The sequence below is a fragment of the Chamaea fasciata genome, unplaced genomic scaffold (assembly GCF_029207755.1).
Source record: "Chamaea fasciata isolate MVZ Bird 193981 ecotype frontalis unplaced genomic scaffold, bChaFas1.0.hap1 SCAF_40, whole genome shotgun sequence".
Classification (NCBI taxonomy): domain Eukaryota; kingdom Metazoa; phylum Chordata; class Aves; order Passeriformes; family Sylviidae; genus Chamaea; species Chamaea fasciata.
The window spans coordinates 1,358,311-1,375,868 of record NW_027094125.1 but is presented as its reverse complement, the minus strand read 5'-3'; the positions used below and the strand labels follow the sequence as shown (position 1 = coordinate 1,375,868).

The window sequence follows — 17,558 nt, the reverse complement described above, 5'->3', positions numbered from 1 at the left end:
CTCAAGCAGATCCCATCTCCGTTTTCATCACCTCACAGTCACTGTGACTCCTGCCTGGATGAAACCACTTGTGATGCTGCTTGATGCTAATTGAAGTCCATGTGCACAAGAAGTGCTTTTAGCCCTCTTTTAGAAAAAAAAAAAAGAAAAAAAAAGAGAAGTTTTTATTTTAAAACGTTCAGTGCTAGGAGTTTCTTTCTATTTTCACCTATTTGAATTGACTTGACATCAAAATACTGCCAGCCAACGTTCCAAACTGGCTGGTCTATGTTTGTGTGCACAGACCAAAGGTGCCAAACCGTGTCCTTTTCCCGGGTGTCCGTTAATGTCCATTTCAACAGACACTGAAGGCGGGCTCAGCCTGCCCCACACAGGATGGCAGCCAGAGGGCTGAGGCTGCGCCTCCTAGTGAGATCAGCCGCCCTGGCAGCCCGGCCCCAGCCGCCATCTTGTGTGTGGTTCTCCAGCCCTGGCCGCCATCTTGTGTGTGGCTGCCGCAGCCCTGGCCGCCATCTTTTGCACTGACCTAGTCCAGCTCTTAAGCGAATGTGTTGCTGTTTTGTCAGCAGACAGGGTCAGCACCAAAGACACCAACACCAGCAGGACAGGCTACAGAGAATGGCACAAGTTTGGCTCAAAGCAGCCAGTCCTGACTTGTCACTGCCCTTTATCCATGAACATGCCCCCATATGCAGCCACAGCAAATGTCCAACAGCAGCTCCATCAGCCACTTCCTCCTGCTGGCATTGGCAGACACGCGACAGCTGCAGCTCCTGCACTTCTGCCTCTTCCTGAGCATCTCCCTGGCTGCCCTCCTGGGCCACGGCCTTGTCATCAGCGCCGTAGCCTGCGGCCACCAACTGCACAGCCCCATGTTCTTTATCCTGCTCAACCTGGCCCTCAGCGACCTGGGCTCCATCTGCACCACTGTCCCCAAAGCCATGCACAATTCCCTCTAGGACACCAGGACCATCTCCTACGCAGGATGTGCTGCACAGCTCTTTTTCTTTCTTTTCTTCATCTCAGCAGAGTATTTCCTCCTGACCATCATGTGCTACGACCGCTACGTGTCCATCTGCAAACCCCTGCACTACGGGACCCTCCTGGGCAGCAGAGCTTGTGCCCACAAGGCAGCAGCTGCCTGGGCCAGTGCCTTTCTCCATGCTCTGCTGCACACAGCCAATACATTTTCCCTGTCCCTGTGCCAGGGCAATGCCCTGGGCCAGTTCTTGTGTGAAATCCCACACATCCTCAAGCTCTCCTGCTCTAACTACTACCTCAGGGAAGTTGGACCCATTGCATTTTCCATCTGTTTAGGATTGTGTTGTTTTGTGTTCATTGTTTTCTCCTATGTGCAGATCTTCAGGGCCGTGCTGAGGATCCCCTCTGAGCAGGCTCGGCACAAAGCCTTTTCCACCTGCCTCCCTCACCTGGCCGTGCTCTCCTGTTCATCAGCACTGGCACATTTGCCTACCCGAAGCCCCCCTCAATCTCCTCCCCATCCCTGGATCTGTCCCTGCCAGTTCTGTACTCAGTGGTGTCTCCAGCCCTGAACCCCCTCATCTACAGCCTGAGGAAGCAGGAGCTCAAGGATGCCCTGAGGAAAATGATGCCTGGATCTTTTCAGAAGAAATAAACTCCTTCTTTCCTGCTCCAGACCCTTCAGAATGTAACTCAGAATGTAATCTTGGACATTATTTTCCTATTTGCCCATTTTTTCATTGGGATGTTTCCTTATTCTTTTTCTAGTGTTACTGCTTTGTGATGTCACAATCCATTCTCTGATGTCACAGAGACACCTTCTGTGAAGTCACAGCTAGCTCTGTGATGTCACAACCCATTCAGTGATGCCACACAACCCCCGCAGTAATGCCATACAGTCACCCTGTAATGTCACAGCACACTCTATGACCTCACACCCCACTCTATGATGTCTTAAAGCCACAGCATGATGTCACAGCCAGCTCTGCAATGTCACACACTGCCGTCTGTGATGCTGTAGCTGCTCGATGACCTCACACAACAAACTCCCAGATGTCATAGCCCAATCTGTGACCTCACACAACCCACTCTGTGCTGTCACACAGCCCCTTTCTGACATCTCACCTGCTCCGTGGCTCTGTGACACAGCCACAGAGGTGCCACTGTGGCACAGCCCCCTCTGGGACAGCACACAGCCCCTGCCAGTGCTGAGCCCCTGTGAGCTCTGTCTGCGCCCTGCTCGTGTCCCTGAGGTGCCCTGGCAGTGCCCCAGCCCTGTTGTGCTGTGCGCAGGGGCTGCTCCTGGGCAGAGCTGTCTCTCTGCAGCGCTGCCCCTGCCAGGAGCTGCCTCTGTGCCAGGAGCCCGGCCCAGCTCAGCAGCACAGACACAGCACAAGGACTTCAATGTGACCCTCTCGGGGCTTTGGTGCTGTTTACATCAGACTCAGCCCTTCAGAGTGTGCTGAAAAAACTTCTCAAGAATTCAAAGGGAAATTGAAACACTGAAGATTCTTATCGTTTAAAGGAGTCTCACTGGGGGACAGGACTGAGAAAGTGTCCTCAGGTTTTAGTTAGAGCAGAACACTGCAAGCAGTGATGACAAGTAGGGACAGACAGAGCAAAGGTGTCTCTGGTGCTGAGCAAACCTGGATGAGTTCCATGAATCCAAAAGGCCAAGACCTGAGCCCCAGCCCCTGGCAAGGCAGATCCTGTCCCTCCCTCAGTGCTCAGGGCTCTTCTAGGGCCACTGGGATGTGGAGATGTGCAATGCCAAGGGCAGCACCATGGGGCAGCCCCTGCCAGGCTGCTGAGCAGGGACAGGGAGGCAATGAGGCCCCAGGGCTGCAAGGGTCCCTTGTCCCCTGCTGGCCTCAGGCCCAGGCCCAGCAGCCATGGGCAGAGTGCTGCAGGAGTTGGCTCTGTCAGGGCCTTGCAGCTGCTGCCCATCCCTGTGCCCTGTGCAGCCCAGGCTGTCCCACGGTGTCCCTGCCCTGCGCCTCTGTCCCTGCAGGCTGTCGTCACCCCCCGGCTGCCCCACCTGGCTGGGCCCTTCCTTTGCTGACAGCTCTGCGTCCTGCCTGCCTGCCTCTGCCTGGGCACACAAAGCCTTGGGCTTGATGCCAAAAGGGTTAATTCATTTTTTTCTGTGCCTGTGAAAATTCAGCAGAGAAACAAGGCATTGAGGGGCTGCTTTCCCAGCAGGGACGGTGACAAAAGAAGAAGAAATCTGGCTCACGGGTGCAGTGATAGAATAAGCACGGACTGAAACTGGGAACTTGGGGTGGGTTTTATGAAAATGCGTAAACTGAAATACACATTTAGCAAATGTATATAAGCAGCACACTTAGAATCACGTATCCACATAAGGTTTGGTGTTATCCCCTGCTGGATCTCAGCCCTGAATAAATGATGCCCTCTTTAACACCATTTTAGTATTAAGGAGTCTTATTCTGATATTTTGGAGAACGGCCTCACGGACCCAAGGAGTCAACTGTGACACTAGAACCTGGTGGAACAAAGGGTCCATTGGGACACTGCAGAATCCAATGGAATCAAGGGGACATTTTGCCACAGTGGGATTGCATGGAACCTGTCTTGGTTTGGGAAGACAGGTATCTGCCAGGCAATAAAAAAAACAACAACTGCAGTTTCCTTTGGGATGGAGAGTGTAAACCCCCCCCCCCCCCTTTTATTTTCTTTTTCAATTATAAATTACAATCAGAGGCTCTTTGGCAAAGAGTTGGGAAATAGGAATAGCAGTTCTTTACTAGTATGTATTACAAAGCAAACAAACACAAAAAAACCCCCCACCAAACAACTACAGCATTAATAACAAACGAAAACAGTACCAAGAACCTTGAGGGCTTTGTTTCACAAAACCCAGGGCAGTTTGGTTTCGGTGTCCCTGCAGGATCCTCAGAGCACCAAGCTGAAACAGTGGAAAAGTCCTGGGGTGGTAGCTGGGATGGCAGGGTGTCTCGGCAGGCAGGGGCAGGATGTCCTGGCAGCAGCGCCAAAGAAGCCAAAGGCGAGGCAGAAAGCGGCCCAGCTCCCGCGAGTGGCAGAGAAAACTCAGGATTCAGGCCGAACCGGTGATAGTAGATTTCCCAGGACTGGATCCCCTTGGCCACAGTGAAATTCTTCCAGCCAGCAACAGCCGTTCTCTCCCTCCCCGAACACTGGAAAAAGAAAAGCCCACAGCTGCCTCAAGCTCTGTCTTTTACCTGCGTTATCTCCCCCTACCACCTTTGTCCACCGCTTTGTTTTGGTTAAGTACTCTCAAGTATCCAACACTTGGTCTCCTTGGTAACTTATGGGGAAAAAATTCTTTAGAGAAAGAAGGAACAAACCTAACCCCCAACAGAACCAAAATCCGTTTTGACACAGTGTGGCCACGTGGAACTGATGCTGCAGATCATTGTGGGACTTTGGAAACTCATGGAATCAAAAGTCCATTGTGACAGAAGAGAAAGGCCTCATGGAACCAAGGGGCCATTGTGACACAGCAGGGCCTCACAGAGCCAAGAAGTCCATGGTGACTCTGAGAAACTTCATGGAACAAAGGATCCATGGTGACACTGCAGAACCAAGGAGGCCGTTGTTGACAACATGACAGCTCACGGAACCAGAAGTCCATTGTGACACAGCAAGGCTTCAGGGAACCAGAGGTCCATAGTGACACTCTGCAGCCTCATGGAACCACAAGCTGTCTTGGGTTTTGTAATCAAAAAGAAAAAAAAAATCCACTTGGGGAGGTGTTTTTTCTTTATCTGTCGTAACTCCAGGAGGGAGTGTGCCATGGCCTTTCTGATAACAAGACAGCTGTTAAAACAAAGTGGGTCATTGTTCCTTATCTCTGCTCACCCTCCCATTCCCTCCGTGAGCATATCTTTTGTTAATGGGCCATTAAAGCTCACCAATGACATGACACATTACATCATCCCATTGTGAGATGCTCTACCCAGGGAGGACGAGCCAAACCGTTTTCATCTAGATAAAAGGGAGTCACAAGTGTCACCAGTCATCCCAGTGTTCCCATGGGACTCCCGAAGGAAGACTGGACCCATCTCTGCACCCTTGTCTCCACAGCACCATCTCTGCTTCCAACAGGACCACATCTGCCATTTCAGGAGGGCTTCCCTTTGGACTGTTTCCAACACCCTGAACAACAGGGTGTCAGGTTGTATTTCTGACTCTGTCAGGGTTTTCTAGGATTTCTTGTTTGTTTGCTTGCTTGCTTATTCTTCTGTTCCACAACATTTGTCTTTTTTTATATCCCTAGTAAAGACCTGCTATACGTATTCCCAAAATCTTTGCCTGACAGCCTATTAATTGCAAATTTATAATAAATTGTAAACGGGGAGGGCCCGTACATTCCAAGGGAGACTCCAATCTTTCCTGGCAGATACCTGTCTATCTAAACCAAGACACAAGCCCTTGTGACACAGCGGGGCCACTTGCAGCCAAGGGGCCATTGTGACACTGGGGATCCAAGGAGACCTTTGTGACCCCCGAGGAACCTCATGGAACAAAGGGTCCATTGTTACACTGGGGGGCCCTGTGGAGCCATGGGGATCGTTCTGATACTGTGGTGCTCCATGAAACAGAGGGGCCGTTCTGAAGGTACCAAGGACACAGTTGTTTCACAGTCGGGCTTCATGGAACCAAAGGTCCCTTGTGACATTGCAGAGCCTCATGGAACAATGGAGACCCTTATGACTCTTTGGGAGCCACAGGATCCAAGGGGCCATTGGGACACTGGAGGGCCTTGTTTAACCACGGGGTCATTTTACCACAGCAGGGCGTCATGGAATCAAGGGGACCACAGTGACACCGCAGCGCTCCATGAGAAGAAGGGTCCTTTCTGACACTGTGAGAAAGGAGTGACATTGTGACACTACAGGGCATCATGGACCCAAGGAGGCCATTTTGAAGCAGTGCAGCCTCATGGAACAATGGAGACCATTGTGACTCTTTGAGGCCTCATCTATCCTAAGGACCATTGTGACACAGCAGGGCCTCATGGAGAGTTGCTCCCAGTAGCCCAAAGTGTGATCCCACTTGCCCCCTTTCAACACCAGCATGAGCCCAATAACCTCCACTATGATACTTGACACATGCCAGCACTCCCAGTCTGGTCCCAGTATAATCCCAGTTACCCCTGATCACTCACAGTATGGTCCCAGTTCCCTCCAGCTAGATCAACCCCATCAGTCCCAGTATGATGCCATTTGCTCCCATCATGCTCCAAGTCACCCCCACTACAGGGATGATGTGCAGGGTATGTTCCCAGTCACTCTCAGGTACCCCCAGTATTAGTCCCGTCCCTCCCAATATGAACCACAGATGGGCCCAGTGTGGTCCCAGTCACTGCCAGTATGAACCAGTTTTGTCCCACATGGTTCCAGTTGTACTCTTTCACCCTCACTTTTGTTCCAGTCAGTGTCAGTCTTCCCCAGAGTACCCCAGTTCCTTCCAGCATCATCCCATTGTCTCAGAACCACTCAGCTTCACTCTAGCTGTACTCACTGCCAGGATGACCCCAGTCATCTCCAGCATGCACCCAGTCACTTCCAGTTTGTCCCAGTTGCTCCCAGCTGCTCCTGGTTAAGCTCACCATGATCCCAGTCACTCCCAGTATATGCCAATTTCCCCCACCATGGCCACAATTGCCCCCTGCAGGCTCCTCACTTCCAGGATGAATCCAGTATGATCCCAGTCTCCCTCAGTGTGATCACAGTCTCCCTTGGCATGGGCCCAGCTGCTCTCAGTATGATCCCAGTCTGATGTCAGTACAAACCCAGTACAATCCCAGTCACTGTATGACCCCAGTACAAACCAGTCGCTCCCAGTGATGACATTTCTAGGGCATCTCCCCCTGCCATGTTCCGACATGTCCCAGCTCCATCCCTGCTCTTCCCACAAGCTGTGAGACGTCCAGGGAAAGGGGAAGGAAGATGAAGAGGATGAGGGAAGGAGGAAGAGGCGGAGCGGCAGCGGGAAGCGGGAGGAAGAAGAGGAGAGGAGACACCTGGTGGCTCCAGCCGTCCCCGAACCCGCAGCCCCCCGGGACCATCGGTCCCATCCCGCAGGTGCCCGGGGAGGGGGAGCTCGCCCCAAATATCCAAGGGGTTGTTCCTGGGTTTGAGGTTTTTTGGGGAGGATGTTTGGAGCTTTCAGCGCTCCAAAGCTGAGCCGCAGATGGCCCCCGGGGGGACATCGGGGGGTCCCCGGGAGGTGGTTTTGGGCGTCCCGCTGTCGACAGAGCCTTGGCGGGGTGATGAGATGTTGGTTCCCCTCTGGGTGGGGGTTGGGCTAGCTAGTTTACCCCAGGCATGGTCTTAGTTACACTCAGTTACACCCAGTTGCTCTCACTTTCATCCTGTGTGTTCCCAGTTCTTCCAGTTGCCCTTAGTATAGTCCCAGTCACTCCCAATATGATGCCAGTAACTCCCAGCATGCTCCCAGTCATGCCCAGTTGCCCACAGACGCCAGTCACTCCAAACCTGCTCACATTAGTTCCCAGCAAGGTCCCACTTCTCCCCAGTGTGGCAGTTTGAAAACAAACCAGCTGGAGATGCCAAGTAAGAATTGTTTCATGACCCATTTCTCATCACTCTGCAGGATATCTTCTGTTAATGAGCCAGCTGTTAAACAAAGGTGGGGCGGTTTTCTTTATCTCTTCTACGACCCATCCTCCCTACAGGGGCACATCATCTGTTAATGGGCCATTGAGTCTCACTGAGTCACTGATAAAATTACATCATCCCATTGCGAGATGCTCCACCCAGAGGGAGGAGCCAAGCATTCCTACCTGGATATAATCTGACATTGAAAACATCAGAAGGAGCCTGTTTCCGCTGGATTCCCAGAGGAGGACCAGACCCATCTACACCACCACTGGACCTTCAGAGGAAAACTACAGCCTTCTACAGGAGGGCTGCTTCAAGAAAACCACATCTGTCACTCCAGGTGGACTGCAGCCACGATTTGATTGGACTGCTACCAACACCCTGACTAACGGGGTGTCAGGTTGTATTCTGTCCCTGTCAGAGTTGGTTTTTTTTTTTCCTAATCCAATTTTAGGTTTTTTAAAATTTTATAGTTTAGTCTATGAGGAAGGGGAAAATGCCCCAGGACAGCCAGGCAGGTGAGGAGGAAGTCAGTGTCCCTTTTCCCCTCTCCCCTGCTCCATCTCCCAGCCCAGCCTGGCCCCCGGCTGCAGGAAAACCCCGCTGCCATCGCCGTCCTGCCAGGGATGGACTGAGGGGATCTGCTTCCCCTTCCCTCTGGCACGGAGGCAAATCCCATCCTCTCCTTGTCCTTGTTCCCCAGACAAGGAGCTGAGGATGGAGACCAGGGAGGACAAATCCCCGCAGCAGAACCTTGTGGAAGAGGCGGTTTTGAGCATCTCCACAGCACAGGAATCCAACGAGGAGGAAAATCCCCGGAGATCCCACAGGAGGAGGGGCTCCAAACCAACCCCAGGGTGCTCTGAGCAGGAAAGACCCTCCCTGTGTTGGGAAGGTGGCCGGAGATCGATCCAGAGCTTGGAGCTGGTTTTCCATGAGCAGCTTCATGGTGGGGAGAAGCCTTACAAGTGCTTGGAGTGTGGGAAGAGCTCTAGCACGAGTTCCAAACTGATCCGCCACCAGATGCTCCAAACTGAAGAATGGCCCTACATCTGTGGGGAATGTGGGAAGGGCTGCAGAGACAGCTCCAACCTGATTGTTCACCAGAGGATCCACACCGGGGAGAGGCCCTATCAGTGTCCTCAGTGTGGGAAGAGGTTTCAGACCAGCTCCCATCTCCACGTACATGAGCGGATTCACAGAGAGGAGAGGCCCTTCCGCTGCCCCAACTGCAGGAAGGGCTTAAAGCATAACTCCCACTTCATTACCCATCAGCACTTCCACACTGGGGAGAGGCACTATGAGTGTCCTCAGTGTGGGAAGAGGTTTCAGACCAGCTCCCATCTCCACGTACATGAGCGGATTCACAGAGAGGAGAGGCCCTTCCGCTGCCCCGACTGCAGGAAGGGCTTAAAGCATAACTCCCACTTCATTACCCATCAGCACTTCCACACTGGGGAGAGGCCCTATGAGTGACCCCAGTATGGGAAGAGTTTCTCCGACAGCTCTGTCTTGAGCCAACACCAACAGAAACACCGGTAAGGGAAGCCTTGTGAGTGCCCCAACAGCGAGAAGAGCTTCATGCACTGCTCCAACTCTGTTCACATCTGGGGACCCACACAGGGCAGAGCCCTCGTGACCCACATTCCCTATGATCCATGTTGGTGAGCAGCTGGTGGTCCTTTTGTTTTGGCCCTAATTTTCTTTTGATTCATCTTCAGCCCTTTAAAACACACAAAATTGGGGTAGAAGTAACAAAGTCATCAAAGGCATTTAAAGCCTCATTTTTAAACAGTTTTTCAATGGAATCTGGAATTCAGGGAGATACCTGAGTAGATACAGGGGATTTGGGGGGTTATTTGGTGTAGTTGTCTCCCTTTCTTGGCACTACAAAAGACAAGAGGGATTGATCTGTCACCTAAAAACCAGCCAATGCCACTGAATACTACTCAATCTCACCCCAAAATTACTTGATTCCACAGCCCCTCAAGGTGGAATGGGGTTGGAGGGGGTTTGGGTGAAGTGGGATGCAAATCAGGAGGCGTGAGATGGGCATTGGGTGGGGCAGGACTGGGGAGAGGGGGGTTTGGAGGTGTGAAATGGGGGAAACAGGGCTTGGGAAGGGGGTCTTGATGTCCAGCAAGGGTGGGATGGATTGCAGTGGGGATTGGGAGAGTGTGGTGAAGTCTGAGATGAAGAAGCCAAAATTTGGGAATGATGAAGGGAGGAGTAACCCATTTCTGAGTGAGTTTTTGTGTATTCTGCATTCCTGAAGAGATTTTGGTGCATCCCACGTTTCTGAGGTGGTTTTGGGGCACTCCCCAGCTCTTGGGGGGTGTTCCTGAGAGCAGCTCCATGCAGCCCCATTGCCAGGGGTGATTGCCTTGGGCACCAGCTCAGAGCTGCAGCCAGAGTTCGTTGCCTCAGTGCTGGAGAGCAGAGAAATGATGAATGGCCCCAGACATCTCCAGGGTGTGTTTGGGGGCCAGGGCAAGTTCGGCGTAGGTGGGGAGGTCACTGCCCCAGCCCCAGCCACGGCAGCCTCTGCTCCAGCCCCAAAGTGGCTGCCAAGCCCCTGGCACCCCAAAACCCCCACCTGTGAGAGGGACCAGAGCAGGTGAGGCTGTGACACTGCTGTGACATTGACATTGACATGTCCCACGTCCCTGGAGCTCCCAGCAGCTGAGATGGCGCTGGATCCAAGGGCAACTGTGGACCTCTCTCTCCCTCTCTCTCTTCTCCTGACTTCCTCTTCTCAGATTCTGGAGGACTGGAAGTTGGACAGGGTGGAGTTTGATCAGTCAGTGCTTTGTGAAATGATTTACCGTAATTCCATCTTGCTTTAAGATTTTCCAAGTATCTCATTCTCTGAAGTTTTCGACTAAAAGTTTGTTCTCCACCCTCCTGAGAAGTTTGTTGTTTTCTCCCATGCGCCGCCCGAGGGGGCAGGAACTGCAATGCTGAGCAAGGCCTGGCTTGGCTGGAGGGAGCAGAAAGGCCAAGCCCTGAGCCCAGGCCTGGCACAGCAGGGCCTGTCCCTCCCAGCTGGCTCGGGGCTGGTTGTGGGGCAGTGGGATGGCAGGGGCAGCAAGGACAAATGGCATCAACCTGCAAGCCCGGCCAGCCTCCTCAGGGAGGGGCCAGGGAGGAGCAAAGTGCAGGCCCTGAAAGGAAAGTTCCTTCTGTGGGGCCTCCAGAGGCGCTGGCAGAGCCCAGGGGACAAAGGGCTGGGTGCCTGTGGCCCTGCCAGCCCTGCCCAGCCCTTGGCCATGTGTCCTGCAGGCTGTGCCCCCTGTGCGTGCTGCTGCTGTGTCCTGGCCGGCTGCACACGCCCATCTCGCTGTCCCCCTCAGCATTTCTCAGCCCAGCATTTCTGTGCCCTCCCTGGGCTCCCTGCACCCAGCCCTGCCAGCTGCTGGCACACAGAGCCAGGCCAGGAGCCCACCCTGCCAAGGGCCTTTGGAGCAGACTGGTTGCTGCCGTGGCTCCTGACCTCAGCAGCTGCTCCTGGGATGGTTCCATGGAAGCCGAGCACAGCAACGCTGCTGTGCATTGTCCCTGCTGAGGGTCACACACTGTCAGGGCACACTCCCTGCCTGTAGGATTTGTGCTCGACCCAAGCACTGCACTTGTGGCTCCAGCACTGCTTTCCAACAAAAATGGGGGAAGGCAAACTGTGTGTAGCTCATAGTATTTTAGTGTCTAAAACTTCTTAAGTGATCGGTCATAGAGGTGAAATCCATTTGGAATGAATGGGATGAAGATGTAGTGCAAGATGGAAAAGAGGAGCATAGAAATAACTAGAGGAAAACATATTGGATTGTTTCTTTCCATTTTCATTTCACTTCTGGAAAGCTGTTTCAGTTTTCCGGGAATCTTCTCCACAGTCCGGTCTGCTTTTTTCAAGGACCTCTCCTGGAGAATGAGGTGCAGCTTCTGTCATGAGATGTGCCACAAACTGCAACTTCTCTTGGCTTTCCACACCGTGTGTGCAGCACGATTCTTGCAGCAAAGCAGGAAAAATGTTTGGAGAACTTTGTAACTTGTTCTTTCTTTTCCTTTTGGACTGGGGAGTTGTGCCATTTTTAAGGTTTTCATTGTTACTGTTCTACCCTAAGAAAATATGACAGGGTACCAGGAGTGGTTAGAGAATGCAAACCTGGCTGAATGCAGAGAAAGAACCTCCAGAGGCTGCATCCAGAAGTAGGGATTTGTGTGATAATCATTCCAACATCCCCAGGGACACCTTGAAAGTGATCTAGAACATGAAAATGGGCTGACAGGGAGAGTTTGTTTCTGTGTTAAGTTTTGATGATTCTACATCTCATGCACTGATTTAAATCAAGAGCACAGTCAGTTCATGATAAGCACCAGAACAAGCTCAACCTCTCCAAACAGATGACTGAAAGAATTGGAATAGGAGAAATGCAGGGAATGATTTGGTGAAGTTTGTCTGCAAGAAGGGTCATATTTTTCTAATCATTTCTAATCCATTCCCTCGGCTGTTGTGTTTCTGCGAAACAATTGTCATCCCAGATGCCTCATGAAATGAGAAGCCTGAGCTTGTGGAAGTGCCTGAAAGATGCCCTGTTCCTCTGCAGGGACACTCAGGCTGAAACAGGAGCCTGAGCCCTGTCTTGGGAAGCCTCCTCCGAGCTGGAATTTGTGCCGTGCTGGGAGAGGAGGAGCAGGGGGAGAAGGATGGGCGCTGTGTGGCAGGAGCAGGAGGTTTGGGCCCAGGACATTCCGCCTGCGCCGCTGCCCCGCAATGGGCGGCCGTGCCCGGGGCTCTGGGCCTGGCCCCGCGTGCGCTGAGCTCCCGACACTGCGGGAGCTCCCCGGGCTGGGCTCAGGTTCCCGCTGGCCCTGGGCAGCAGGCTGGGCTCCAGCTGGGATCAGCAGAGCTGGAAATACCTCTGGCCATCTCCACTTTCTGTTGCTGCTCAGAGGAAGCAATGAAGTGAATTGGGAAGTTCTGCTTTCTCTTTCCCTGGTGGATTTTTTTTCACTTTATTTGACAGGCCAGAGGCAATTTCTGTGATGGCCTCTGTCAATTGATTCTATTTCAGCAGCACCAGCAGCAGGGCTGTGTTTGAGCGCTGCAAATATGGCCTGTGTGGCTTGAATTGTCCTCAACTTTGTGCTCAGGGACCTGTAAACATTTGGAGATCTGCTACTCATGATGCCAGAGTTTCCTGTCACAAAAGCACTCTGGGTGGCACTGATTAAAAAAGGCAGTTCTGGTTTTATGGGTAAAATTCAAGTGGCAAGCAAAAGAGGGACAGGAGCATCCATGATCTCCAATTGCCAAGGCAAAGGCAGCAGCAGCCTCCTGCTGTCACTCAGGGTGAGTAAAACAGTGCTGAAAACAGCGCTGCAGCCCAATCCTTTCTTTCTCTGGAGGCTGGGTCAGGGCAGCACAGGCGGGCCCTGAGGAATCAGGGCTGTTGGTGGGTGATTGTTGCTCTAGTCCAGAACTGATCTGGACAAAGGCCTTGGAAGGCGAGGCAGGAGCAGGTGGGAAGGGGCCGGCGCTGCTGCTGCTCCTGCCCGGGAGCCCCGGCCGGGCCGGGCCGGCGCCCGCTGCGCTGCGGCTCCTGCTGCTGCCAGAGCCGGGCGGGCCTCGGGGACAGGGAATGGACACGGGGGGACACCAAAGGCCGGCGGGGCTGCGGGGATGTTGGCGCTGGGGCCAGCGCCAGCACAGAGCTTCAGCCGCAATTAACGCAGAGGGAAAGGCTGGGGAAAGGCTCCATTTCAGCCTTTCTTGACTCATGGCTGGGAAGGGACCGAAATGAAAGGAGAACAAGCAGGGCCCGACCCCCTCTCCTTTGGGAGGAGCCCCATGCCTGGGGCTGTGAGGGAAAGTGAGGGGCTGTGGGGGTTGTGAGGGGAAGTGAGGGGCCATGAGGGGATGTGAAGGGGAATGAAGAGCCATGAAGGGCTGTGAGGGGCCAGGAGAGGTTCTGTGTAGCCATGAGGGTTTTTGAGGGGCCGTGAGGAGCCTCAGCCCCGGCAGCAGCGGGGTCCCACCATGTCCCCAGGGCAGGGCAGCCGTGAGGGGCCGCGAGTGCAGACGTGGCAGCAGAGCGGGCTTGGGGCGTCTCTGGGAGGGGATGAGAGCCTTCCCCAGCTCCAAACCACACCAAACCCACCGTTAACAGGATTGTCCCTCTTTAGAAGCTACTGGCAACTTGGAGTCCACTGTACAGTTTAATCCCAATGGTAAAAGCAAGGGAATTTTCCGAGTGAGTGACATCCAGCTTTAGTTAATCATGTCTACGATTTGAAAGGCTTACCAATGAAAAGTAACACTAATAAATAATAATAACTATAGCAAGTAATAAACTCCCAAATCCCAACACTCAGCACCACCCCAAAATGACAAACCTCATTTTTCTTTACTAGCACAAGGTTCATGAAAACGAATCCTATTAACTTTCTCCACTTCACATCTTCCCCACCAGACAAATGAGGCCATTTGCAGTGTTTAATACAAGTTACAGTTGAGGGCTGGAGGGAACAATGGGGAGACACCACCAATTTCCATGTCAAACCCAGCAGGCTGTCTCCAAAGTGGAGAGAATAAAATGGAATGGGGGCAGGGGCTGGTCAGATGTTCCTCTAAAGGATCCCAGAATCACCTCCACGTGAACAGGAGGGGAAAATCAATCCCTATAAACCACCCTGTGTGTTCAGGGACTCAGCTGTGAGGAGCTGGACATGGACAGAGGCATCTGGAACAGTTCTGTCCTCAGGCTGAGCTCTCCAGCCAGGCCCTGAAGTCAATCAGGTGCTTTCCCCGAGGATTCCGTGGTTGCCAACCACCCCTCCAGATGTGGCTTACAGGAGCACGGAACATTTTTCAACATCAGGAGAGCAGAAGAAAAATGACAAGAGCTGCCCAATTCAGAGCTCTGTTTAAAAACCTGGAAAATATAAATCAGTTGAACTCTGAAGCCCAGCTGTGGGCCCTGGAATCCAAAAGAAATCTGGAAAGGCTTTTCACAAGGACTGACACTGAAGAGCTGACAGATGAATGTGTGTGGTTTATTCAGAGGCTTCCAATTTTCTACAGTTTTCCTTGAACTGTTGAACTTGACCTTATCTTTGCCTCCTCTTGCACGAAAGGAGCCTCATTGCACCAGCCAGGAAGGCAAAGCTCTTTCTTGGCCCTGGCTGCTGCTGTCCAGGCAGCATTTCCATCCCTCCTGGGGCCTCTTCCGTCAGGGCCCCCAGCAGCAGCTGCTGGAGCAGCACATGGAAGCTGCAGATGGAAGTGCTGCCCACCCCAGCCTGAAGCTACAAAAGGATCCTGCTGAAAGGAACCCCAAGATTCCCTCCCAGGGGCCCTTCTCCCAGTCCTCTTGTGGCTCCTGGGGGAGCTGGGAGTGCTCTACCCTATGGGCAGAGTGGCAGAGAACTGGGCTGCTCCACAGGCTGGGAACATCCTTTAAATAATAAAGCAACCAAAAAATTTTCCAGGGTGTGAGTAGCTTCAGCTCAGAAACATGGCTTTTTTGTATTAATAGTTTAGTACTAAATAAGTGAATGAAATAGATTTCATTTGTAATTCAGATGCATTTCATCCTTTTCCAAGGTTTTGGTCCCTTCCCCCAGGGTCATTTCCTTTACTCACCCACTTTCTAGTCGTTAGAAGGGAGTTAAGCACACCAGAAAAGGCAACAGCTTCTGTTTCAAAGGGAATCAGCCACCACTGCAGGGAAGCTGAATTGCCCCCAGGCACCTGTGTGCATTTGAAGGGTGAGCAGTTGCTGGGACAGACATCTCACACAACTTCTAAGGCTGTGAGAAACCCACAAGTGGCAAAGTATCTTAGTGGGTCAACTCCTACTGAAATTCCATTCCCCCACAGCCTCCAAATGGGCAGGCAGGGCTGGGCTCTGGCAGGGTTCAGTTTTGAGTGCCTTGTGCTCCCTGGCATGGAAGTGATCATATGAACTCTGGCAGTGATTGATTGGGGTATGGCTGCTGAAGGAGGAGGGGGGAATCTCTGGAGACAGGAAAGTCTCTTCTCCTTTCTCCCTGCCCTCTTCAAAGAGCAATGCCTGTGCTGGGTTTACATGGGACCCCTTCCCTCAGCCCAGGGTCTGACCCACTGTGTGCTCTGGAGGAGCCAAACCCAGAGGGGTCCCAATATCAGCCTTGCCTTTCACTGCCTTCCTCCCCCTTACCTCGCCTTACAGACCCATCCCTTGCCTTGCCTGTCCCCTCCACTCCCCTGCCTTGCCTTGCCTACCTCTCACTTCTCTTCCCTTGCACACCCTCCCTTTCTGTGCCCCCACTGACTTCCTTGTCTTGCCTCCCCCTTCCTCTGCTTGCCTGCTCTACCCACACCTGGCCTGGCCTTGCCTTGCCTTCCTGTCCCTTGCCTGGCCTGGCATAACCCTGCCTTGTCGTGCCCTGTACACACCTCCCTTGCCTTGCCTACTCCTCCCTTGCCTTGACTTGTCTTCCTGGACCTGCCTGCCCCTCGTTGACCTTTCCTTGCCCTGCCTCCCCCTCCCTTGCCTTGCCTTCCCCTCACTCCCTCCCATGGAGAACTGTCAAAGTTGCCTTGCCTTGTTCCTGGAGCTCCTGGTGGCATTGATGAGTTAGGATGGTGACCCAGCTGATGGGCTGTGTCCTGCTGCCAGATTCATCTCTGCTGGTTCTAAACTGCCTTTCTCCCATGCTTGTCATCTAAGACATCTCCTTTTTCAGGGATGGGCCTTTCTCATTCAGACTGTGCAGATTCCAAGGGCTGTTTGGCTTCAAAGGAATGACTCTCCCTTTGATTCTGTTTTCATTTACAAGTAATCTGAGAACAAGACTCAGCTGGAGCCTTTTCCAGGAGGTGATTTAGCTGTGCACATTGATCTCCAGGCCACTCTTTTCTTCTTTGAGCTACCTTGTCCTTAAGGAACTGTGGCTGGTTATGGAATTCGTGGACAGAGGCACTTTAGAGGATGTTGTGGCTGAAGGAGAGATGGCAGCTCTCAGTTGGGTGGTGAGGGATCTCTCTGGTGCTTCCCATGCCATGGACATGCTTGCCCTGGTAAACAGGTGATAAGAACAAAAATACCCTAATCTGCCTTCACTTAGAAAGATGCTACTCTAATGGTGTTGGAGCAGCAGCTCTTCCTCTTGGCCACACCATGTTCTGTTATACTCACCATTCCCCAAGACAAGAAATCTCTTGGAGCCATTTCCTTTCTTTGTGGGATGAATTCAGGTCTTTCATTTTGACCCTCATCTTTCTTTGTCCTCTGTCAGAGCCTGCAGGCCCTGTATTTCCTTCATTCCAGCCAGGTCATCCCCAGGGAGGTCAAAGGCTTCAGCATCCTCCTGGGCATGGCTGGATCTGTCAGGATGGGTGGGTGTTTTTGGTCAGGGGCAGTGTTCCCAGGCTGTGGGGTCTGGGGCTGTTCCTGCGTGGTGCCAGTTCCCCAGGAGTGGAGCCTGTGGGAGTGCAGGGAGCCCTGCTGCCAACTGAGAGCAGCTGCCCCGTGCCCAGAGGGCCAGAGAGGGGTGTCAGGAGGGGCTTTGGTTTGTGTGTGTCCCTTCCAGAGGGACGGAGTTCCAATGGAAAACGTGCAGGGAATAAATGAAAGCCACTGCAGGAAACTTGAGGGTTTCCACTTCCATCTTTCCTTGGCTCCAGCTCTGAGGAAACAGAGGCCCTGAGCCAGGGGCTCTGCTCTGCTGCCCTGGGCACCCCGGGGCTCCTGGAACACCCCACGGGCAGGGCGGGCCCAGAGTGTCACAATGTCCCCTTGGTTCCAGCAGGCCCCGCAGGGTCACAGTGCTCCCTCTGCACCCTGAGGCCCCACAGCACCCAGCCAAGGCCACTGCCATGGTTCCAGTCACTCCCAGTATGGTCCCAGGGACTCCCAGTCTTTCTCAGTATATCCCAGTCACCCCCAGCATGCTCCCAGTCACTCC

The 17,558-nt window shown here is 53.0% G+C and overlaps 2 pseudogenes; one reads left to right on the top strand and one right to left on the bottom strand.

The window, feature by feature from the left end:
• LOC136303663 (uncharacterized) overlaps nucleotides 1-17,558 on the bottom strand; it is a 265,948-nt pseudogene that overhangs the window by 104,557 nt on the left and 143,833 nt on the right.
• Nucleotides 8,095-9,155, top strand: LOC136303636 (zinc finger protein 572-like; annotated as a pseudogene).